The 24,236-nt window shown below is 42.0% G+C and overlaps 1 protein-coding gene across 3 annotated transcripts in view; it reads right to left on the bottom strand.

Annotated features, from left to right (window-relative positions):
• The window catches only part of PPM1B (protein phosphatase, Mg2+/Mn2+ dependent 1B), a 59,788-nt gene extending 42,355 nt beyond the window's left edge, over window positions 1–17,433 (bottom strand). For 2 of the 3 annotated variants that reach the window (XM_033055652.1, XM_033055650.2), the window contains exon 1: window positions 16,753–16,811. The gene's annotated coding sequence lies outside the window, so the exon portion shown is untranslated. Of the gene's footprint in view, window positions 1–16,752; window positions 16,812–17,351 lie in introns of those variants that run through there. The other variant, XM_033055651.2, reaches the window with a different exon arrangement.
• Between the last annotated feature and the right edge of the window lie 6,803 nt (window positions 17,434–24,236).

The raw sequence follows: 24,236 nt of genomic DNA, 5'->3' as shown, positions 1-24,236 counted from the left end.
AAACTGTTTTAATTAACCACTATACCAGTATCACATGTTGAACTATACCTGTAAAAATTCAAAGGGCAATTCTGTCAATAAAAATGTTAAAACTAACATACAAGAAGATCATGCCAATTTTCAAGAAATCAGTATTAGAGAAGGTGCTTAAGGGCATGACACACAATCAGTGCCATAATGACAGACATGACCAAAAGGATTCCGGGAAAGTTAGCATGTTAATAATTCATCATTTCAGACATCAGCTGCAGGCAAATCTGGATTATACAGGTTAAGACACCATCTCCAGCTCCCCCAAAGCTTACTACTTCTCCTGTACACTGCTGGCTGCAAGACACACCCTTGCTGGACTGAACAGTGATGGAAACATCTTAGCATAAAGACATTAAAGAAACCACATTAATTGTAGCCATCTTGCCATCCCATTTATAGGACAACTCATCAAAATATTTTAAAATTATTTCTATATTCCAAAGCTCATATATCAGCCTTACCACTTTACTACCACGAAGTTTAACTTGCACATATTCTGTACTTGTGTAACAAACTACCTGGACCCATAAAAACTAGGAATCCATAAAATAATCATGGCACACAAAGGAATACTATTAAGTACTTGAACATTTGCAGAATGACAACTGAAATAATCAGATTAATTTAGCAGTTTAAAAGAAAAGCAGACAATTAGCTTGGGGATTACAAAAATAATTCAGTAAATCCTAAGCATAAAAAACCAGACCCCCAGTCAAAAAGTATCAGAAATAGGTATGTGAAAAAAGAACGCTGATCTGAGCTTTCTAACAGATGCTGAACACAGCACAATGAGTGCCAATTTCAGTAGGTTTCCACACCCCCAAAAATGAAGAGCTAGCATTAGGCAACCAGTTGCCTACACTAAGTGATACTTACACATTAGTCCCCAAAACATCTCCCACATCCTTCTGAGCATCTCCAACATCACTTCTGCAACTGGAGACCATGGCCTTTTATTCTCTCCTCAACGCAAATAGTTGCCCTGTAAAGGGATAGCTGTGTGTTTCTCCAATCTTCAGAGTGGTTTGGTTATGGCCTTAAAAATCAACTGGTTCCAACCCATCTGCCACAAGCAGGGACACTTCTTACTAGACCAGGTTGCTCAAAGCTCCATCCAGCCTGGCCTTGGACACTGCAAAGGACAGGACATGCACATTTTCTCTAGGCAACTGATTCCAGTGCTCACTACCCTCACAGTAAGAATTTCCGCCTAATATTCAATCTAAACCCACTTTCTTGCAGTTTAAAGTCACTATGCCTTGTCCCACTAAAGCACAACCTTGTCAAAAGTCCCACTACTCCAGTTTTCTTGTAGTCACCCTTTAGGTACTGGAAGGCTGCTCTAAGGTCTCCCCAGAGCCTTCCCTTCTCCAGCCTGAACAACCTCAACTTTATCAGCTTTTGCATTACACGAGAAGTACTCTATCCCTCTCATAAGTTTTACAGCCCCATATATATATATAATATATATTATATATATATATATGTATTATATATATTTATATGTATTATATATAATATATATATTTACATACACATATATGCTTATATGTATACTCCACTTTTCCCTGAGAATGGTGTGGAATGACACAACATTATTAACATTTTGTTAAACTGTGCATATAAGCTGAAGGCAATGGCATCACTGCTGAACAATCCTAATGACTCCTACTACTTGATTGTGCTCTAACTTGTGCTCTAACGTGAAGAAAGGTGACAACTGCACAGGTGCTTGAAGCTATGGCTTATTAAAAGAAATACACCTACCATTTCCTCCAAAAATGCAGCAAATCTGCCCTCTGAATCCCAATTACTTCCTGATTATTTTGAAAGTGACCAAAATATTACTCAAAAGTGTGCTCACTCTCTGCAATCACAGAGAACTACCAGAAGCTCAGCAAGGGATCAAAAAGTAACCAAAAAAGAGTTACTAAGACACTGCCAACTTAGTAAGACATACTATATCATACAACTTAGTGTATGAGTTTTGTAATTAGCAACACTACACTACTCAAAACTTGCTATAAACTCCAAGTAGCTACAAGTAGCAACCTACTTGACTACATTAGTTAAGGAACACAGTCACAGACAGCTTATATACCTCTGATCACCAGTGCATTCCAACAGAAATATGCAGAGGTATTTAACAGTTAATAGAGAGTGATAGCATTCTGCAGAAACAGAACAGTTCTGCAAGAACTCCAACAGTACCATTTTGCCAAGTCTCAGTATTCATGCTTTGTGTCATCTGATCACAGATAATTTTGAAAGGCAGTACAAAAAGAAAATTTCTTCCACATCTTTTTTTTCTGATTAAGATTCACTTGAGAGACTCTTCCTTGTATATTGGAGTAAATAAAGCAGAAGAGCCTGTGAGTCTGAAAGTAATAAAATGGAAGAATCAACACAATATTCAATAAAATCTCTAACTCAAATGCCTAGAAGTAACAGCTAAACTAAAGCTAATAAACTCTGTGAACCACTGGAAGAGGCCAAGCTAGACAAGAAGTTCCTATTTGTCTATGGCAATGCCACCAAACATCAAGTGACTGCTTTTCACTTGTTAAAGATGAAAGTATGAAGTGATCTAAGACACCAACCAATAGCCACTATTTGGCAAGAACTCCCGCTTTCAATACATACCACCTTTACAGATGCCATGTAAGCAAATCCATTTTCAAACCAGGAATATGTAAACCATATGACAGGGAGAACGTGCATGCAATCATGTGTATGTATGGGCATTTAAGTGCAGAGATAATGGAGAAGTCTGGCATACAAATGTAATTGTTTACAGTAATACATCCATATCCTGGATGCAAAGGAGAAGAAAGACTAAAAGCTGAGATTTGAATTTATTTTAAAGCACAGAAACCTCAACAAAGAAGCCTGTTACTGGTTGCTGCAGAAACACACCTAAGCTCTCTTGCTTACAAGAAAGAAACCAAGTTGCATTTCCCCCAAATCCATGAGAAGGGCTACCACAGTTAAACTCACCACACCATCCCAGATCAGAATACTGTTTCTGCAGCAAGAATCTGCCTCAAGCATTGTCTGTTCTGGAGATTGTCTACAGGCAGCCTCTAAGATGACAGTTCACTTCCCTCTTTGTCCAGGCTTGTGAAAAGAAACTAATCACAGAAAAACTGAGATTTAGTTTCACTACCCAGCATCCTGCTTACCCTCTCTCCCTGATAACTTCAAATGTTCTACAGATCGCTTTGTTTTACCTCAAGGTTCAGAATACCAAAGGTAAGTGAGAGATGAAACATATGAATAACTATAATTTTGCTTTTTGACACTGAAAAACAGTATTTTTCCTTTCTTGGATTAAATGTTTATTCAATGAATGTACCTTGCTTATTCCAAGCCTACTCAATAGGCAGATTCTAAGTAACTACTGCTTAATACCAAAAAAAGTCAACAAGAGTAAGTGATTGTTAAAATTATTTTCTTTAGTACACAGTAGACCCTTGAGGAACTCTAGCTGTAACAGCTGTCCAAACAGTATGAACCACTGACCAACCACCCTTTAAAATAAATGACTCCTCGACTAGTTTTCATTTGTCTAGTCATCCTTCCATTGAGACTGCAAATAGGACTATGTTCAAAGACACCAAAATGTCTTGCTCATGTGGAAAAAAAAAAAAAAAAAAAAAAAATTCACTGCTTTGTCCTTAGTTGAAGACCTAGTCATTTGACAGAAGGTAGTCAGGTCAGTCAAGCACAACTGACCCCAGTAAAACCAGGCAGACTGAAAATAGTCACCTTTTACAAAAATGCCTTTCTACAGATTGATATAAACTACTTACTGATAGTGCTATCCAAATAAAGCAGTATTTAATGTTTTTATTAAGTGACATGGAAAGCCTTCTTTATTATATAACATAGCAAGGATGCCTGAAACAGTGAACAGGAACCATCTCTATGCCTCAACAATTCATAGAATTCAAATGCTCCGAAGCCTAAATACAAGAATGCTGCATTAAAAAAGAACCAAAAAAACACGTCTCAACATGTAAAATACAGACATCAAACAATTCAGATTTTGACTAGGTTCCAAAGTATATCAGACTACAGGCCGGTAAACAGCAGAGGTTGTAAAAGGGAAAACTTGGTCTTTGTAACAGTATCTAAAACTTACTACAGAAAGGGATGGCTGAGAAAGAGAAAGAAGTGGAAAATGACTAAGAAAACTCAAACATGTTTCACTATGAATATTGTAAAGAACTGCTAAAATTCAGTTTGCTTCCATCCTTTCAGATAGCTTGAATTTCTCCCCAGCCTTATTGCAAGAGACCTCCAAATCTGAACGAATACAGAAACTCCTGGACACAGAATCAGCCAGTGCCTGACAAACAACTGCAATCTCTATTCTTTACTAGTGATGACATTACTCATGTTTCACTCAAAATAGTTCCCTCTGCAGTTCATCAAAACCTAGGCTTGAAAGAGGCAGTGGGTAAGACACTGCAACTGCACATCAAGTAGTGACAAACAACACAGTGGATGAGCTAGGCAGTCCTCCTACCCCCAAGGAAATCTGCAAATGTGACAGAAAGCACAGAAAAACAGCTTGACTTGCTCAAACTTTCTGACAAACTCCTTACCACGACCTTTGCTATGCAAAGTTTTGGTTTCTGTTGCATTCTCATGTACCTACAGATATTCTTGTCAGCAAGTGCTGGTATTTAATTAAACTGGAATGACTACTATGAAGGGAGTCATATAAACATCTGCAGCAGGCTAGGCATTTGGGGAAAATCCAAAAGAGGGGATGGACCTTTTTAATTTAGTTATAATATATGTTTTCATGTCAACATTTAATTCCACACTCCTTTACTTTAGGACTGCAACATGACTGGTGACACTGCTAAGATTGTCACAGTTATGTGACTTCCCCATGGTCTTCATCAGTAGTAACATTCCAAGTAAACACAGAACTTCCATTCACAAGATAGGTCATCAGGAATCCAAACCACCAGTGTGAAGAACCGAGACTAGTAACTACACAAGAACCTCATTTGAAACACCTCAGCATGCAGCCTCACAATGAGGCCAAGCTGAACTGATAACTGCTGTAAGCCCATCTCCTGTCACAGGTAGTTTCTACCCCAGCTTTGGTATCAGTAGTTGCTCTCACATCCTCATGCAGCAAGCTGATTCAAGAAGCTAAACTAAAAGAAAATTAATCACAGCAGTATGTACCCAACACACGCACATTACCCAACTCTTAGCACGAGATGAGACACAGCCAAGTATCAACGTGAGAAGGAAGAGGATCTTGCACATGGTCAGAAGCAGAAAACTGCAGAAATACAACAGCACTAACATGCTTAGCTAACTGTACAAGAACCTCTTCCCTAATGAAAGTCAGGATTATGAGTGGGTTCCAGAAGTAAATGCCTGAGTGTGTGCAGAGGCCTAGCAAAAACTTTTCTGTACTGCATCAACACTGAAAAGTGGTGAAAAATCAAACTATTTAAAGAGAGGAATACCAGACGCTCACCAACTGGGCAGCACACAGCAAAAATCTGTTTGGGTAAAGGGAACAAACTCCCCATAATGAGAGAACACCAAAGCTGCATTATGTACAATAAGTGACTCAGTTTGCAAGAAGATGCTATATCCATTGTTTTTAAACAGCTACAAAAACATAACGGCGGTGCCTGGCTGACAAAGGAGCTGATGTATCTACTGCCCAGCATTCTCACCAAGGTACTGTAAGATTTCATGACTAGAAACCAACACAGAAGCAAAGCTTCAGTTGAATTACATGCTTGCTACATAGGCTCTCCTGCCTATGGAATTTTGAAGGCACTATCCTTTGGTAGTTGGACCTAATAAGCTTCATTGCTTCTTTCCCCTGTAAATGTAAAAATTAATCTGTGGTCACGTCAGCTCACTCTTACTTTCCTTCTCTGAACAAAGCAGTTCAAAGTACATCTTTTCAGTCATCCAAAGACCTTAAAAGAATCTTTGCTTCTTCAGTAGCAGTGATACAAGTCTACCAGTTCCATGACACCTCAAATCCATAAAGCACTATGTTTTTCCACTATCTGCAGGACTTTTTACACAATTCATGGTGAAAAAAACCAACAACTTGCACACTTCTGGAAAAAGCACTACAGACTAAATATTCTCTCATTCCCCCTAGTCCTTCTCAAGAGTGGATTCAACAGGAGAAAATGAGCCCAAAGAAACCAAACACGAACAAAAATAAAGACAGAGAATGAAGATTAACAGGAAAAAGCTCCTCCCCATCTCAGCAATATCAGTGGTCAATTTTTACTTGTTGGGTTTTACTCATGTCAATATCCCTCTGAAAGGTAAGCAGAGGTAGTGGCAGGCAGCAGAATTCAGTAATAAAAGGCAGTGCAGTGTATGTGCTGATAAAAATCTTTAAAATTATGTACAGACAAATGAACAAAAACCAGATCCTCATGATGAAAACAAGAAGGAATACTTCTCAATGAATACTGTGAGCAGCCTACTGAAGTATTCTCTGGATTAGCTGTTATCAGTGAATTGATGCAGTAAGTTCTTCAGAAAGCATTGTAGCTTTCTTCCTTACTAAGAACACTTTCCATGTCCTCTCCTGACTTCAGTTTCTTCCTTGCAGTAACAGCATCACACTTTTACTCAGGGAAAGGAGAGGATAAGCACTGACTGGAAAAAACCAACTTCTGAAATTGGAACTAAATGAACTGTGCAGAAGAAAGGTTGCTCACAGGTAGACCTGGTTCACCACTTACTGTACCAGCAGTAGTTTAAGATGCCAACTACTAAAAAGAAGATAAACAGAGAAAAGGATGATGGAGTTTTCAATGCTGTGTTCTAGGACCATTACTTGACTTTAGAAGAAGGCTTTAAGCACAAATCTGACAACTCATGACAGATCTAAGCTGTCACATGTGCTTTGTATGCAAGAGCTTGTTTTTATCAGTGCTTCAATAAACAAAAAAACAAGACCTTTGGAGGGACAACAGGGAGAGATCTATTAACAAGGTTTCCACATTATTTTCCTGCTCTTTGTGAAACTTGACAACATGATCAGGTTACAAGACTGGACAAATTTTAAGACACCTATCCAAAAAAATCACTTCAGTTATGACGTTGCTACCCCAAGTTTTTGTTTATACATATTTGAATCTGCTAAGCCTAAACAAAACAGAATGGTAAAAAAAGATTATTTCAAGCAGTAACTGAGCCCTACATTCCCTCTCTACAGATTCAGAAACACAAAAAACTTCAGACTGAAGCCAGTGTGGTTGTTAAATATATCTGTGAATATATGGTACTTCTCAAGGATTTTTTTCCCCAAACAAGAATTAATAAAGTACAATTGCAGAGTACCTTCCATAGTGACATTTTACTAACCATGTTAAATTCTGTTTCCTGCCATTTGCAACAGCAGTGCACAAGCTAATTGCAAGAATCCTGAACTACACTGGAATTGTATTTCTTCCCCTCTGACTCCAGAAGTACAGCAGCACCTTCCTTCATGTTAAAAGATCAGGAGAAACTGTTTCAACTGTTTTTAACCTTATCCCCTTCCCTCCAAAAGTCAGATATACAAAGTTGACAGCATTCTTTTTTTTCCTTTAAATTACAATAATACTGTAACAATAGTCAAAATCACAAAATAAGCTGTTTTCTTCAACAACAGCTATGATACTTGAGTTCACTAAATATTTTAGAGAAGTTCTCTGGCCTAGAATTACTCATGTTTGGTATGCTCTAGCTGAGAAATTGAGATGTCACCCAATTTGATTTAATGTTACAAACTAGTTATCAATCTTCAACAGTTCTTTAGCTCCATTATTTTCACACTCAAATACTCTAAGCAGACATAATAATACAGACATGGTTTGGCATAAGACAAATCAAAGGCCAAACAAAAGTAAAATAAATTTATTGTTTACTATGATATAAAAAGTAGGACATGAAACACCACTAGCACTATCCTTCCCTTCCACATCACACACAAGCCTAATTATTGTTTCAATTTTAAAACACAGGAAAATGGTAAACTATTACTTCTACCACTTATGGAAAAACAGATGAGCTCTTAAGGCCTGCCTGCAGAGGAGACTGCACAGCTATTTGACTCTAGCAAACACTGAAACATCTCTTTCCAATGTAATCATCCACAAAAGTGGTATGCTTGTCTTTTCCCTGCTCCCACAAATTACCTGTAAGAGACAGACACATTGAACTGCTTCCAGTTTCTTTATACTGCTAGAGATGCAGAGAATCTAAAAGAGGGCTAGAAGGAAAACCTCACACAAAGCAAACACTTCCTATTATTAATGCATTTTTTAAAATGACTGAATGCTTATGAACTGGAGGTTATCTTTTGAACAGTAGCTTGAATTGCAGTGCACTTATGAAGGATTTACAGAACAGGTTTCACACCCCCCTCTTCCTCCCAGCTCTAGCTATTGTTTCCACAACATTGTTTTCAACTTGTTTATGTATAAAACCTCTATTATTTGAAGTCTTGTGCACAACCTTCTACTTGTTTAGATAACTACTCCTCAGAGTAACATAATCAGACACAACCTAGACTTTGGATGAGTCCAATAAATTCATCCAATCAGCAAAGAAAAGAGCAGGAAAGACATTATCTTGGAGAAAAGTGAAACAGAAAGCTCTTGCTGTAGTATTTGGCCTGGAAAAGTGATAAAGGCACGGAAAGCATGACAAGCTAGCAAATGGATAAACATCCCATCTGAGGAGTCCATTTGATACATGTATAGGCATTAGTCCCACAATTACTGAATAACACTCATTGAGTGTAAATCCCACCTGTAATTATACATTGTTAATAACCTCCTTAGAGGCGTCACTTCACTGCTTACTGACAACACCCAAAGTGAGGCATTTGTGAGCCTTAACAGCCTGTACTGTGCACTGGGGCTCTCTTGAGCTAGATGGAGCTGCTTTACTTTCCAAGACGGGGGACTAAACCCTACCTGAGGGAATCAATGAACTACCTCTGCTACATTAGGATTCAAGTTTTACAACAGCTGAAATAAAAAAAAGAACTTTGTGTTTCCTTTGAACATGAACACTCAAAAAAGGTACCCTTTTAGTGAAAAGCCAGCTATAAACAATTTTTATCAAATGTTCCACAGAGAACCAAGCTTCATGTCAGACACCAGAAACCAGTGCCTGCAACTAGTACCACATATGAAGAGAGTCTTGTGCACAAGCAAGAATGCAGAGTACCTTTTGACCAGGATAAGATTTTCTTGTCAGGAACCAGAACAAATAGCACAGACATATTTTATTACTATGCTAGGCAAAGAGAACAGGAGAAGAAAGGTCAAAAAACCCTGAGTAACATCTGCACTATACTCTCCTTTCATACCTTAACAGCTCTCTGAAGGCAATGCTTTGACTACAGACCCACTTCCAACAGAAGCAAAAGGAACAATTTCTTCAGCTTTATACACCGAAGACAGAACTCTCAAAACAGCCTGCAGTACCACATAGTTTCAGTACAGTACTTCTCATCTGAAAAGTTTCAAAGCACATGACAGTTTCAGCAGTTTTTCAAGGTCACAAGGGCAATCACAAACACAAGTCCCTGCCCCCCTCCAATTGCTAATCCACCACCCTCTAAATCCTATCTTGCTGTACTCCCAGAGACTTATGCAATGTGAAAGCCCTCATTCACTCCTCTCCCAGAACCATGGTCCAAAACTACACATGGTACCATATATACAGCTGCAATATACAAAGGCAAATTTACACCTGTCAATATTTATTTGGATGTGGTTTAACAAGCATGTTGAATACTCTCAAGAATTTTATCATTCTTACAGAGAAGGTATTTTCAGCATCCCTTAAGAAGTTGCCATGAGGAACATAATTTCCTATTTTTAGATATGTTCCCTGAAACGTTGAGAGAGACTATACTTTTAACTCTTTTGGAAGAAACTTTAAACAGTGGTAATTATTTTTTAAAAAACAGACAACCACACGCACAACCAGTAAAACAAGAAATAACATTAGTGGAAAATAAAATAAAACCCCAGCAAGCCAAGCTACAGTGTATGTTGCACGTGTCCCCACAGTTTCACTGAAACACAACTCAAAAGTTTACACAAGGGTAAATATTTCACAAACAATCAGGTCCTATGAGTTTTGTGAAAATAAACAGTCACATCAAGGAGAGACAGCCAAACTAGTGCCCCCTGAGGACAAGTGCAGCAAAAGCTCAGCTGTGTTAGGAAAACAATCATCCCATGCAGGTCAGATAGTGCCCCAAACACATGAGAATACTTACAGAACTTACAGTACCCTACACCCAGAAAAACCCAACCACAAGACATAAAGCCACAGGAAGTCAGGCTTCATAACTTGCTGCTCACACAGCTAGTTTCATTCTTGATTAACTGAAGTAAAACCATGAAATAACTACTTTCCAGAACTTATTGTAGTTTTATCACCAGCGATTTGCACACAAAATTTCAAAACTAGGGACAATAATTTGGGAACAGATATTCAGTTACCAGTCAAGATAAACAATTCTTAGTCAGAGAGCAACAGGACAATTTCTGCAGGCCTGGCAAAACTTAGGAAGCAGCAGAGGGTAGAACTCACTCCCCCTGCATAGCTCAGCACCCTCTGCAGCGCTCTCACGTGCCTTTTGGAGACCCAGTAGGTACAGCTGTATCGGCACTTCAGTTTGACTTAGGAGAACACTTTTGAAGTAAATCTGTCAACCACTTCCTGCATTTTGGTTCACATCTCATAGACGTTTCTGAACACATGATCTGAACATCTCCAAGATTAACCTACATCAAAACTCTGGGAAAGCTTGGAACATAGTCAGCCCATAGAACCAGACCACAATTAGTCTAAAATAAACTCCACAAAGTACACACATTGGGGACACCAAGTCTACCAAACCTACAGCTTCACTCTACAACCTTCTTCAAGTGCAGCATACTGCCTGCTAATGTAAACATAATCAATGTGGCAGATACTGTCCATTCATTTATGACAGCCTCAAGCAGCAGGAAGTAAACCCACAGACTTAAGCTGCCGACAAGCACCTCAAAAGCCCTGCACAGGGTGCTCCTTTTTCTGAAGTAATGATAGCAGCACTCATCCACTTTTGTTTCCACCCCTTTACAGGTTAGGTGTTTCAAAATCTAGTGGGATACTGTAGAAGAGCTTTCTGAATAAAGAAAAAAAATATAACCCACCCAAGATCTACATACTTCACACATCATCTACAATTATTGTTTTATAACAGCAATGTTATTTTCAAATAACACTGAAAACACAACTCAATCAAAGGTTCCACTGAAGGTGGTGATAGGAAAGGAAGAGCAGCATGCACTTTTTATGTTTTTTATGACTTGCACATCAGCTTAACCAACAAAGCCACCCAGAACAGAGGGGGTTTTTTTTCCTTTTTGAATAAGCTGACCAACAACATTTATTGTTTCACTCAAATCAAAACATGAATTCTTTACAAATAGTTCCATCACCGAGATGTTCTCTCCGGTTACCAATTTATCTTGTTGTATAAAATTTTAAATAGAAGATAATGAGGTTTCAAACATATACCTGCCTTCAGCAGGACCAACAAGCTGGTGAGAACAGACCAAAGCAGTACTGTAAAACCTAAAATAACACACTACCTCCTCTGCTCAACAAATCTTCTTACTTCATTCCCTCCTTGATAAAAAACAATTTATTTATATGTTAACAATGCAGAGCCATGCTGCCTCTACATGCAGTAAAGGTCAAGTCCCTACACTGGGGTGCAGACACAAAAGTAGGATTATTGAAGATGACATTTTCTGTTAACACACTAATCCCATGAAAACAGCAAAGACCAAATGACACTTTCCTTTGTGATTTAACTGGAAGTTTGTGTTTATTGACATATCATTACCATACTTACTACAGAGTCATCTTAAACTCCCCAGTAGCCCAGTCTGAAATATCCTTTAAGTGATGCTTTTCTGATCTGTTTCATGTTAACTCTTGTGAAAACAGAATAAAGCACCTAGTTGTACTATTTGTTTGAAAGAAAACTCAATTAATAAAGTTATTTCCCATCAAAGATGAAGAGAACCCATGCCAGGAGATAGTAATGTAGTGACATCATAAAACAACACACTGAAGTAACGTTAATGAGAAACTAACGGTGCACGAGGAAAAAAAAGAGTGGAGGATAACATTTTTCATAGCAGAACAAAAATACCTGGACCTGAGTAATTTCCTTCAAAATTTTAAGAAAGGCTGCTGTCTGCCAAGACATCAAGTTTTCCCTTCTGTCATCATTCCCTACACTAAAACATCTTCTGTGCTTTCCCTCCCAACATAGGTTTTTCCAAGAGCGAGAAGACTGATTTAACCTACACTCACTGGCAACCCTTATGTTTCAACATGCCACTAATGTCTCACGAAACTGAGATGAGCTGAACTGCTCATCTCAAGAAACTAGAGATGAGCTGCCCCAGCTAAGTAATTTCTTACCACCTCATGAAGATTTTCAGACCAGTTTTCTTCTGGAGTGACACTCAAATTCTTCCAAATATTTATCTGACTTTATCATATCATACAAATATAAATCTGTACAAGGCTTAGGCAAATTATAAGCAGTTTGAACAACGTTTCCCATATTAGACATCTGTCTAAGGTTGAAAGACATCATCCAAACAGCCAAGGAGTTTGCAAAGTTGTCTGTTAAATAAAAGCAGTACTGATAATCTTTCTGGAAACTCTGCATCCTTGTTCTTACATCAGGGAACATCTCAATTTCTCTTTTCTGAGCTTCTCTAGTCAGAGGCATTTTATTTGGGTGGTTTTTTTTTTTTTTTTTAATTAAGAAGCTGCAATTACTGGTCCAGATTTTGACATTAAATTCCCCGAACATTTTATGTATAGCAGATATGCTGAAGGTTGGGGCTAAACCTGACTCCTCTAAGATGCATAAAACATTCTTGCTGTCTGTTAGCAATGTGAATGCAGCATAAAATAGTCACAATTCACACCCTGTACAGCTGTAAGCCAGATCATGAAGACCATCAAGCGTAAACTGAAGCACAGAATTAAAAAAGTAATACATAAGGAAGGAACCAAGACAGGAAAAGTTTTGATTTCAACAGTTTTCCAAAGAAATCACCACTGCTCTCCTCCAATTTACTGAGAAGAACAATACTCAGATTGAATTACTTCAGTTGCTAAAAGGCCCAAGATCTGAAGAATGTTTTTTTTCCACAGGGAAGTGCAGACCTGAATTCAGAGATCAGTGGGCAAGTGACGAGAACTAAAAAAACAAACCCCAAACAAAAGAGAGCATATTTGATTAAGGCAGTGGACAGAAAGAATCAATACTAGGGAAAAAAAACCCAACTATGGACACAAAGATATGCACGGCCTGTTACAGTAATCACTCTTCACAGTCCAAACATGGAGGCTCAAGCTCATTTCTTTCACCAAGGCTTTCCCATTCACTTGGAAGAGACAGTGCTTGTAAAAACCAGTGATTAGCTAATTATCTTCCAGTGCTGACTAGAAAAGAACAGCCATTTCCCACTTCCTAAACTACAGCAGTAGACCTATATTGCAGCTTTAGCATTCCTACTGGACTGATGATGCAAGGCACTACCAAATGATCAATTTCCATTTTTAGTGTTTTTTTAAAAAGAAACAGAAAAAACCAAGACCAAACCAAGGAACAGAAACCACACTGACAAGCCAAGCCCACCCCACGTGCTGAACACTATGGCAGGACTCAGCAAGGTGTGCTGCAGTTTGCTCCATTTAAGGAGGACATTCAGTACTCACTGAACACTGTTCTACACACATCCCCATCGCCTGCTGCAGTCTAAATAAGAGCTGCTCCAAAGAGGAGCAAATACTTCATAAACACAGATTTTTACATTCACTATTAAGACCAGATTTTAGTGCCTTTCCCTTTTGTAACATGGAAGTAACACATTAATGTAAGGAGTACTCTCTACTCTCCATTGGACCCCTGAGAGCAGTAGTTTTTGACAGTGAACATGTGAAACGATTGTTCAGCACACAGATTTCACAGGCTTGAATTTCAATTGTAATAGGTTTTTGTTTCTTGAGACAAGTTTGCAAAGTTAGAAGCTCACATTAGTGATTATCACTGGACAAATTTAAAAGAGCAGTACACACCAGAGACAAGAAGAGAACTGGATTGTCCAGGATAACTACAAGACAACTCATTTCTTTCTCTCGTTCCTTACGTCACTAACTGATCACCTCATGGCTACCACCATAAAAGAAAAATGGGTTTCAGCACCCTCCATACTACATTAATTACATTTCCCTCATCCTGATGTGGTGTGCCTTAATTAAATCACTGCCCTATGTAACAGCCTCTGTAGAACGACAGATGAGGGGCTACACAAATAAATAGAACATACTATCCCAAACTTGCAGAACATGGGATACACACACGTCATTACTAATTTCCAACTGATCCAAGCAGCTTTCCATTCTAAATGCATCATCTCTTCACAAATCTGACCCTCAAATGTTGATGCACTAACCCTCTCTCAAACACAAGTATACATTCAGTATATAAGATTTCATTCTGGATATGCAAACTCAGTTAAGTATAGAAAATGCATTTAATAAATACTTATAGTGAATGTAAATTTACTAAAGCCCCTGAGCCCCCCCAGGATCTTGTCTACCTACACCATATTAAGTGCTTCTAGTTAGCTGCTGACCTGTCAACCCCATTATGAGTGCTAGTTTCAGCAAAAGTTTACTCATAAAGTTAATGGTCAATTTATCCAGTGAAACAAACAGAACAAAATAAACAAACAAAAGAGCACTTTACCAGAAACCCCTTGACTGTCCTGTAACCTCCTTTAATTCAGTAATATTTGTAACAGTACTAAACTACCTCATCATTGTTATTCACTTTTTTCATTTTCACCAGGTGTCATAATTATGAAATAGTACGAGCAGCAAAGAATCCTCACAGCCTCCAACCTGTACAGGACCCTGGAGCCAGTTCATCATCCCTCCCCCACGCCATTTCAACTTTTCGTAGCCTCAGCCAAAAACGCCTGCCTCCTCTCTCTATACACAGACTAACTAACTCAGCAATACGAAAACTCCAGTTTCCCTTTTGCACAAATACCATTCCCCTGATACACACGTGTATACATAGCCTAACAATCTTCAGCCTGTATACAAATTCATTCTCCCCGTTTTCAACAGTACCCAAATATCCACCCAAGCCCCCTCACTTTCCTATAGTCCACAGTAATCCTTGAAAATATGCCTACAAGAAGACGGTGCTGATGGCTTAACAGACAGAAATTGAGAGTGCCTGATACCTGTCAAAAACATATGTAACTACAGTCCTACAGCTCCCCAGCACATGCAGGCTTTTCTCCAAAAAGTGCCATCATGATCCCAACACATGGCATTTGCTATATGTTTTTCTATTTGTATCCCATGGGCAAAACAACAAATTTCCATTTCATTACAGGTGAAACATCAACTCACAGTTCCCCTGAAGTCCCCGGGACACAGACCACGTTGCTTGCTTGCTGCTCTAGCCCATCTCTACACACCAGATAGAGCTCACCGAGATGGTGACAGCCGGACATCTCTCTCAGCTCCCAGTGTGAGCAGCAGACAAACCAAAGCACAGCAGTAGGAACACGCATGACTTGCTGTCCACATACCAGCTCATATTACACACGAAGGTCTCGCACATTAAGTCTAACCACACTGGCCACGAAACAAAACAAGTTCAGAACCTTGTAGCAACCTGTTACCACTGTGCCTGTAACTCGTATACAGGCTCCCCTACCACCCAAAGCCTCCCCCTTCCACAGCCTTCAGATGCCTGCCAACTTACCACCTAACCTCTCACAACACACAGAAGGCTGTTTACCTATTACTCCTAAATTCACAGGTCTTCCTGTACCACTACTCCCAAAAACATGTGGTTTCACTCAGCACCTGCATCCCCACGGTAAAAACACAGCCCTCAACTTACCAGAGCACACAAAACAAGACAGGTACAGATTATTCTAGCTGCCTCCAACTCATCAAAATGACTCCCTCCTTCCGAGAGGGGTATTATTGTAAATTACAGTAAAAGCATATCCATGGGGTTCGCACAACCAGCAAGCTCCAAACTAGCAGCAAAAACTGCCTTCAACTCTTTTCTCCTAAACACTCCCAGGCGCTGCCCATCTGCCCGGGATTTCATCCCCGGCTCGCCACAAGCACCCAGGCCTCACGGCCAGCTTCTCCCCACGACTCCGGGGCCGTGCCCGCCGCTCGCCACCTTCCCCCACCCCCACAGCACATCGGTACCACGGGCCCGACGCTCCCCAGGGCCCGGCCAATGCACGTGCGCGGGCCCGGCCCCCCGGCCCGGCTCCGGCCGCAGCCGCCGGCACACACCGGACACCTCTGGCGCCTTCCCCGGTGCCACCCACGCGAGGCCGAGCCTGCCGGCTCCCCAGCCCCAGGGCCGTGCGGGGCCTGGGCCGTGTCAGCGCGGCCCCGGCCCTCTCCCGCGGCGGGAGGAAGGCGGCGGCCGGGCCTCGCGGCGCCCGCTCGCTCCCCGGCGGCGCACCCGCCGCACGCCGTGTTCGCTGCCCCCACCGGCGCCGCAGCCCCAGCCCCGGCCCACCCGCTCAGCCCCTTCCCCCGCTCTGCCCCGGCCGCTCTCTCTACCTGCGTGCCCCGCGTCCCCCGGCGCCCGGCGGCGCTGCGGGGCCCGGCGCGGGTGCGGGCGGTGCTGGCTCGGGCTCAGGCGCGCGCCGCCCCGCGCTGGCCGCCGCCGGCCGCCGCCGCCGCCGCCCGGTCGCGCACTCGGAGCGCCGCCAGCAGCGCGGACATGTTGGAGCCGCCGTCCCCCCGCCCGCGTCACCGCGCTCGGGAGAGCCGGGCGGGGCCAGGCTCACTCCGCCCGCCCCGTCCCGCCGGCCATTGGCCGTCGGCCCCGTCGGCACAGCCCTTCCTCGCTGTCACTAGTAGATGCGTTCGCCGCTCACACGCAGGCCCCGCCCAAAAGCTTTTCTCTGATTGGGTGCCTCCCGTCGGCTCTGGTAACTATTGGCTGTGGCTCCCGTCAATCAAGACGACAGCGCACGTATTCCTTCTTTCTCCACACTTTTTTTTTGTCCCCGGCCTCGCAGCCTCGGGCCGGTCTGACGGAAGCGGCTGTCAGCGAGCGCCCTCGCCCCTCCCAGCCTCCCTCCCGCCGCCACAACCCCTCCCTCCCGTCGGCGCGGTTTGCCTGCAGGCCATTGGCTCCTTGCGCCGCCACTCACGCAGCCTCTCTCGCCCTGGCCGCCGCTTCGACAAGGGGGCGTGAACCGGCCCGCGGGTGCTTTCTCCTGACTGGCCGACGCCCCTGCCAATCAAGCGCGGCCGGCGGGGCAGCAGAGCGCGGCCCTGCCCGCGCGCCGAGCCGCTCCGCACGACGATTGGTCGCGGGGCGGGCGAGAGGCGCGCGACCTCCCCCATGCCCCACGGGGGGCAGTGGGGAGTACCCGTATGTGCGCGCGATTACATCACCGCCAGCCAATCAGGGCGCGCGGGGGCAGGTGTCCCGCCCGAGGGGGCGGGGCCTGGCTCCCCCGGCGGGAGCCGCTGCGCCTCGCACGGCCCGGGAGGCGGGAGCTGGGGGTGCTGCCGGCAGCGGTCAGGGATGCCGGCGCTGCTGGTGTTACCGCACCAAAGAGGCTGCGGGTGTCTCGGTCCTCTGCGTTCCCGTCTGCCCGCGGGGGTCGAGCGCCGTGTCCCGGCTCAGGTCACGGAGGGGCCGCGGCCCCGCTCGGGTGCCCGAGTGAGGCGTGTCGGGGTCGCCCTTGTTACCCCACCGAGCCCTGCTGACACCGGGGCCTCACTGAATCACAGAATCGATTAGGTTGGAAAAGACTCCTGAGTTCATCGAGTCAACCCGTGACCGAACACCACCATGTAACCAGACCAAGGCACCGAGTGCCACGTCCAGGCTTTCCTTAAACAGGAACGGTGACTCCACCACCTCCCTGGGCAGCCCATCCCAATGCCTAACCTCTATTTCTGTGGAGAAATTCTTCCTCATGCCCAGCCTAAACCTCCCCTGGCAAAGCTTGGGGTATTTCCTCTCGTGCTGTCATTGCTTGCCTGGGAGAAGATGCCGACCCGCACGGGCTCCTTTGGGTGCTCGTGGAAGGCGCTGAGGTCACCCCTGGATGTCCCGTTAGCCCTGAGTCACGGCAGTGGGAAGCGCAGGAATGGCAGCTGCTCCCGCCCCGGCTGCTGCGGCAGCCTCGCCGCGGGAGGCCGTAATGAACACCGTGCGAGGGCCCGCCTGCCCTTCGGCTTCCTTCTTGCCCCAAACCAAAACTGTTTATTCAGGAAAGAACATGAAAATCTGTCTGATCCCTCGTAATCCCGTGCTATTCCCACCTTTCTCAGTCAATGGCTGGTTGAAGCCAGCTGCGGTTCACCTCGCTGGAGAGGGACCCGCTCCTGCCCCTGCAGCTCTGTATGGCAGCACAGCTGCTGCAGTCATACCCTATGGGCTTTCCTGGAAAGCTGGATGGCCTTGCCTTCCACTCCCGAGAACCCAAACTTTAACGTGCTGTCTGTGGAAATGGCACACCAATTGCCACACCGTGCCCTTGTCCCTTGCCTTACGCTGAGGTGTTTCCTCCCCACACAATGAGTACATCAGCGTGCACATGCAGGACTGGAGACCACAGCTCCAAACACTGTTTGTACAGCATTTTTATTTATTCATCTATTCATTTTCTGCATGTTTACAAAAGGAACTGACCCTGAAAAAGATAGGAGCTTTTCTTTCTGGAGTTGAAATTCTCTCCCAGTCTTCCACATAGGTACACGATGGGATTATTTTTCCAAGGCCTCCAGAGTTATGTCCACAGCGCAGAAAACACTATGCAGCTTTTACCTCCGAGGCCATCGACACCAGCAGTCACTTTTCAAGGTCAGAAAATCCTTGCACAGAGCTCTGAGGGTGCTTTTTCGCTCAGGTGACTGATGCAGCCGCGGCTCTAAGAGCCGAAGCTTTGCTTTCTCTGGGTTCAAATGCTCCACAGCGAGATGGGATAGCTCATCCCTGTGTGCCAGTGCTGCTTCCCACAGCTCCCTACCAGTTGATAGAGCTGAATGAGAACGAAACTCAGATTGCCTCAGCACAGGCACTCGTGAGCCAGTTCAGAAAGAGCCAGAATGCTGAGACTGCGGTTACCCTTCTGTCATAGAAAACTTGCTCACAGACAAGCTAATTTGAGTGCCCAGACCCAGCTGCCAATCAACCTAGTTAACTTTGCAGTGTCCACATGATTTGGGACTCAAGATACTTTTATATAGCTAGGGATCTTTTTTCTTTTTTTTATTTTTTTAAATTTCATTTCCTCAGGCTTATATCTCATAGTCATTTAAATATAATTCATGTATTATTAAAGCAATGACAAATCTGGCTAAAAAAATGCTGGATCTTAGGGTTGATGAATGCAAAATTTATTTAGCCTAGATATTTCTTGGATTTTGAAACTGTTTTTATTTCAAGAGACTCACCAGGAATTTTTTGAGAGCTTGACACTTTTTAAAGTGATGGTATATCCTGTATAGATTTCAGCAGATATGGAATTGGGCTGTAATTTTATCAGGTCCCTGGTTGCATCCTCTACTTTGTTTCTTGGGCACCTACCAGAGAGGTATCTTGGGTAGCATTAGATAATTTTGCTCAATATGTACATTGTATACTCAGCTACTGCTGATTCTTCCCTCTAATTTACTGTAACAGCCACTCTTCCCCCAGTGACAACTAAAACAAAAATGTACAGAAATACTGCAAGAAATCACAAATTAGGCTTTCAGTTGTCATTCAAACCTTCTGACCATGCCTTTCTCCTTCTGGATTTTACAGGGGTTCTCATCCCCTTGCTTTCACCTTCAGCTCTTATTTCATATATGGTTTTATAACAAATTTAGAAAAAATAAAATACTTGCTTTCCATATCATCTCACTAGCTGTACAACCTTTAAAATTCTTTAGGAAGAATGGACTTCCCAAAATAATAAATATTACCCTACATTTTCTCTAAACTAGTAAGTGATACCCCTACTGCTTTTCAAACATGACTTGCTTAAATGTTAGAGATTAACTGAAAACCTACACGGTGCACCCGAGTTCATAACCCAGCATAAACAGCACATTCCTAATCAGTAGAAAATGTGCATATCTGGCTGGTTTCTGTGGGGTAAAACTCAATGCTGGCATTGCTCAAGAGGTGTGTGTGGCAAGAATCAAGCAGCAGTGGCAGGCAGCAGGGGCGGGCAGTGAAGTAATAAGTAGGTGAAATAATGGTTTGTATGTGGCAATGTGGAGTTAATGGCTAATCCAGGGATTTTGTGCCATTTCATGGCTGGCTCCAGTTAAGCTTTGTTTAAGATTACCAAGGCAGGATATTTGTGGGAATATTTGTGTGTTGGATCAACGTGATGTGTGCATGCCTGAAAGTCGGTGTGTTTTAAAACACCCAATGCCCATTTTATTCTTAGTGGTGATGAAAATAATTGCGAACTACAGAAATGGTAATAAATGGGAAATAGTATGGGATAAAGATAATTTGAAAACAGCTTTGATACTGCTCTAAAGAGGAATGAAGACGAGTTCTTCTACAGGGTTTTTAAAATTCCCATTTTTTAATGTTCCTGCTGTTATTGGTGAGATTTGTCCTTTTAGCAGTAGCTGTTGACAAATCTCGATAATTAAATTTGTTTAATGTTCAAATTAATGAGCTATAAACCAGGTCCTGCCCAGAATCACTACCTTTGGGAAACTACTTGATCTGACAGTGTTTTCATGTCATTTTCTCACTTTTACCTCTGTTTCTAAAATGTTGGTTGTCTGAAGCCTGTGTACTCCTAGTGTTTTAACTGGCCTTCATAGTAGTTTGACAAATGGTGACTGCTCTGGTTCCACAAGAAGGCATTCTCTGACACTGACAATATTCATGGTACATGGTTACTTTTTTATCTGCAAAGCAAACAAACTCTTTCATTTTCAGCTAAGTAAACTTCCCATGGAAACTAATTCACTAAACAACAGTAGTTAGTTCTTCACTTGCCTGTGTACCCCTTCTAGATTACACCATCTGTGAACAACGGAAGGAAATCACCACAGATAATAAGGTCATCTTCACATTAAGAAATGAACAGGGAAAATTTTGAAAGATTCATGTAATATTTTGCCTTGGTTTTGCTCAACAAGAGGAAGACTAAATGTTAGTACAGCAATGGGAATAGAAAGAGTGTAGGATGGGTAGGAAAGAAAAAAGAACAGATACAGACAAAGGCAAAAAAGTAATGTTACTGTGTCAAAATGAAATAATTGAAAAGTGGACATACTGTTTCCAGTACTTCGGGAGGAAAAAAAAGAGGAATTTTAGAAAAAAGTTCCGGACACCCTCCTTGTGATAAAACTCAAAAACAGAACACGTGGATTAGAGGGAATTTGTGGTTGAGCAAACACAGAAGTAAAAATAAAAGTGTATAGTAATATTCTATGTTTAAGAAGTGATGTTTTGCAAATAGAAGGTAAATAATAAAGCAACTCTGATATATTTTTGGAAAAGATGGTTGCAGATTTTACTGACAGAGGAGGGCCCTGAGATAATTCCAGACCTTAGGTGGAAAGTTTGGAGGTAGTTGGAAAACTCCATATGGTTGAAGAGATGGTACTGCTTGGTTCAAAGAAATAGCCAGTGTGATTTCAAATTCTCATTTAATAATTAGGGGGATGCATGCTACTCATAGTTGCGGCCAGACATTCTGGACTGTGGTAGTAAATTAAATTCTCTTCCAAACTGTCACTGAGCCCATAAAAAGTAATGCTTTTGGGTGGTTCAGAAATATACTCTCAAAAGCCTGATGGTAGATAATACCCCTGGAGTCAGTGATCACAACTTGTGTGATGAAAGGTCAGGGTAAAAGAAAATAGAACATTCTCAACTTCAGAAAGGGAAACTTGATAAGTGAAGAGACCTGGACACAAAATCATCTTGTATAATGAAAACTTGAACATGGAAGAAGCCTTAGGTACCTTGAAACCAAATGATTGGGATCCTGTATCTCACAGAAGGTGAAATAGTTTTGAGGTAGAAGCTTCAAGGCACAAATGAAAAAGAAGTGGCATCAAAAGAGGGGTAAGAATTACAAGCGAAGAAAAAAGGTTTGGTTTGGGACGGATCTCAAACATCCACAAATGGCAGAATGAAGGGAGAATTTATGTGGAAAATCAGGTTGATTTATGGTATATAGCATTTTGAAAAACAGCAAAATGTTATCCAGCTGTGACATAATAGTGTAAGAAGGAAGTGATGTTGCTTTCCGTTGAGGAAGAAGTGGAGTTTAGAAATAGTCTACATCTGATTCTAAAACTAAATGCGTATTTTTGCCTCAATTTTCAGAAAAGATGGTGGTCTTGGACATGGGGTTGCAGGGCAGAATGGCTTATAGCTAGGAGAGAAAGGAAATTGCTAGTATTACATATAAGATGAAAATAAAACTCAGTTTGCAGTTTCTGGGAAGAAAGAACAGAAAATGCCCATTCAGAAGTCAGAAAATTGTGTCAAATGAAATCACTTGTCTGGTAGTAAGCTTTTTCAAGTAAGTATATCAGAAAATGAGAAAGTGTAATGTTTATTTACTAAAGGTGGGCCTTACCAGATTAACCTAAGATCTTCTTTGATAATATCATTCAGCTTCTAGATAAAGGAGGAGATGACAGGAATTAGTAGAGCAGTGCCAGAGACTAATGGAGGTGATGGAGTATCCATAGAGGATAAAGCAAAATCTAGTGATCAGAAATGAGGTGTCTGAGTAAAGGTTGTTCTCTTTTCTTCCTACCATCACAACCCCCCACACTCACTCAGTGCCCAGGATAAGTTTTGGGCTTAAACCTAGAAGATATTTTCTTTAATGACACTGATACAAGAAAGTGGTGGGAAATAAGTTTGTAAATGACCCCGTGCTTAGGAGTACGAACAGTAAGGAAAACTAGGAAACCACATACATTTAAACTGATGGAGAAATAGAAATACAGTTAACCTCAAGAGTATAAAAGCAAGACCTTAGTATCAGAAATTTCTTCTAGCTGCTGGAAGCTCATCACTGCAAAAAGATGACAAAGAAGGACAGAATATGGTAGTTTATCACAGCATGATATGAAATGTCATTCAGCTTCAGCATTAGAATGACAAATGCAGTCTTAAGCGTGGCTGGGCAACAGGTTAAGTGCCTTCACACAGGCACTTAATTGGCAGTGTGGAAGTACTTATTTGGAGATGCATACAGGCAGCCATGAGCTGGCTTTGAGATGTAACAAACGGAAGGGGTTGATGTGCCATGATTATTCCTGTTGCCTTCATTTCAGCTTTGTTCATGTTGTTAAATTGGGTAGGGACAGACAGCCACAAGCTGTCAAGCCAGTTTGTAATTAAGCCATGACTTAGCATGGCTTAATAAGTTACTACGCCACAGACAAGCTGTAATAGCTGCCTCTGTGTGTGCTCCCAGCTCACCCAGCTGCCGAAGGAAAACGAGTTCATTTCAGCTCTGATAGGCTGCCATAGCATCCTTGCTGATAAGGAATCATTTGCCTGGGTAACCCAGTAACTTGTGAGCATGTATTGACACTTGTCCTCTCTGGCACTGGGAAGCTCAGAACCCAACACAGTATTGTAGGTAGCACAGGACACAGATCAGAAGGGTTAGTTTTCTTATGTTAGTTTTGTTAACTGTGTGCTGAGATATCTCCTGCTCCAGTCTAAAATATTGCTCAACATTTTGCTTTGGTGTTAGAATACCACTTTTTGCTTAGACTACTCTCATCCACCGTCTCTAATGTGTCTTCATCTTTATTACTGTCCTGGTTTGTTCTTCACTGACGATCTGGATTTTAGATTACTTTTCCTATGTCTGACTGAAGTATTTTAAGAGACCTTAGTATGTTTTAAGATAGTCCAAAAGCTTAAGCATGTCAACAGTAAAATATATGTTTTTATCATCTTTTAAGCCTATGTTATTGAAGAAGTTAATCGAAGTTTCCTAACAAGCTTGCTTTTAGAAAAGATCCATAAAATAGATGAATTCTGGTAACAATACCTTCTCAGTTTTCAAACAGCTTTCAAAAGCTGC

Source organism: Catharus ustulatus, chromosome 3 (assembly GCF_009819885.2).
Source record: "Catharus ustulatus isolate bCatUst1 chromosome 3, bCatUst1.pri.v2, whole genome shotgun sequence".
NCBI lineage: Eukaryota > Metazoa > Chordata > Aves > Passeriformes > Turdidae > Catharus > Catharus ustulatus.
This window is presented reverse-complemented; position numbering and strand designations above follow the sequence as displayed.